Genomic DNA, 2490 nt, shown 5'->3' with positions numbered 1-2490 from the left:
CATGCTAATGTTTCATAAAAGTAAAGTACAAGACGCTAAGGACAAGCTGTCCTGCTAACAAGGAGTCATCTGGTCACCCTACAGGAGGGTGCTCTTAGCCCACACACATTCATAATTGTATTGCAACTTTCTCATTACCTTAAGGGTTTAGGCAACACTAGGGATAGGAAGTTTGTTAATTTGAATGTTTATTAATAATTACTTGATTCTTTTAAAGCGTTTGCTCCCACAGTTTTTGACAATTAGTAGTGCTGTAGCTGACAGGTGTTATCATTGCCCAATGTTAATGGTACCCAGATCGAAAACCTGCATAGGATAAAAGTCGAGGTCTGCAGGCAGGGTAGAGCTCTCAAGAGAGAGACTTAATTCACTGATCACTCAGGCTGGCTGTGTTGCGAAGTGTAAAGTAAATGTGCAACAGTGACACAGGTACAGGAGAAAATGCGATAGAGAGTCCCATAGGACTGTATGGGAGTGGGGACTCCGAAGTGCCGGCAACGTTGTTAACAGTGCCGGCAGTTTCATGAACTGGCTGGCCTATTGTGACAGCTGTGCCCGGTAGGGTCAGACCGGTCAGGCGCAGTAGCCAGGGCAGGCAGACATGTAGTTTGCCGGTCCTGAAACAAGGGTGCCAGTGAGTTTACTAACACCCTTGTTTCCAGAACGGCAAACTTATAATGAGGCCCATTGCCTTCATCCAGCATTTCAGGACTTTGTGCACACTTTCCTATGATGTAATCAGTGCATTTTCTTAGCTCTTTCTCATATTCCTTCATGGAGTTTCTCCTGTAGGCTGTCATCAACTCGAGGTTACATTCAATATGGTTGTCTTAATGGATACCGTCTTCCAAATACTTGTTGTGGTATTGGTACAAAAGCTGGTGTTAGACAGGGCGTGGTCTCATGTCTTCAATACAGGGGAAGATGGGGGGGTAGGATCTCCTGTGGATGTGTACATCTGTTTCTCTACAAATTTCATCTGAGGCAGATGAGATTGGCATGGCTGGCAAAATATGTCATCTGATGCGATACATATGCCTAGAGGTTGAGGTAGACTTGGCTGGTAGATGATGCTATCCAATACGATAGAGATGCCCGGCTGGTGAGAAAGGCTACACTGGGAGAGCGTGTCATCAAGGGTGGCAGAGATGCCTTGATGGTGACGTAGACACGGCTGGCTTATCATGGCATCAGGTGCGATAAGGAGGCCTGGAAGATTAAAATGATATGGGTATAGGTGACTGTAGTGATTAGTGTTCAGTTGTTTATGTTTGCTTTGCGTTCCAGTTTCACTAGCCAAGCTGAAAGTTCCATGCAGGCTTGTGAAATTCGAACGCAGCAGTATTAACAGTTTACTGGCGGTTGTATGTTGGCTCTGGTGGGCCTGTCTTTATGAATAAACTTACTTGAGGAGAAACTAGCAGTGTGGCCATAATCTTTTACAGTGACTGATGATGTTATCCGAGACTGTAAAGATTCCAGGTGGATGGCATGCCATGTTGCCTGAACATGTCATCTGATGTGCCAGAGTTGTCTAGGGGATGAGATCACTGTGGTTGGCTGATCATGTTATGAGCGGCTATAAGGAGGCCTGGTGGAGAATGACAGACTATTCTGATGGATGCCTTCTATAACAAAGGTCTAATTTGCTTAAAACAGGCTACACGTGTATTGCATTCAGTCAAAGGAAATGGCCATGCCAGTGTTGATAAGAAAGAAATATCGCTTTATTAAGGCCATAGGCAGCATGCAAGCATATTGAACAATCTCAGATGGCATGCCTAGTGTCTTTGACCCTAACCTAAACCTATTACATACCCCAATCATAAATCTAACCTCTACCCTAACCTAAATGATGAGTCTATAATTTGGGACTCTCTAGATGATTTAGACTACGACTGGCATGATTCCTTACCATTGACTGGGCTGCCTCGGGCTGATAGGAGTTGAGTTCCAAAACATCTGACGGGCTAAAGGTTGCTGACCTTTGACCTCAACCATAATGCTGACTCTTAACCCTACCAAAAAATGTTACCCTCATTTTTGTTTTTCACTTAAATATTTTCCTTGAAATTTATTCTGGTTCAGAATAAATGAGGCAATACATTTTATTCTGAGTTGTCATGGTGGCTGTGACCATATTGGCATTTAACACAACTATCAACGCCCGCGCACTGCACCTTCTTAAGAGTGTGGGTGACATTCTGCATGCTGCAGTGTCAGTGTTCATGTAACATTTCAGCATGTCCTGTAAAGGTGGAAAGATAAGAGACAGACCAGGCAGATGAAGTGGTTCATATAGAGAGATAAGGTGGCATAAGCCTGGCACGTGTGGTGGATTGGAGCGTATTATGATGAAGTGATGCACGGTACTGAATTTACTAACAGGCAAAATGCAACATAAATCATACATCTGCGTTCTTGCATTTCAATCGCATTTGTTGCACTTTTACCAGATGCTGGCTTCTCATATGTTCTCTTTGCTCTTCT

This window comes from Ambystoma mexicanum, chromosome 13 (assembly GCF_040938575.1).
Source record: "Ambystoma mexicanum isolate Mex_15411 chromosome 13, UKY_AmexF1_1, whole genome shotgun sequence".
NCBI lineage: Eukaryota > Metazoa > Chordata > Amphibia > Caudata > Ambystomatidae > Ambystoma > Ambystoma mexicanum.
Note: the sequence above shows the minus strand (reverse complement) of the source record.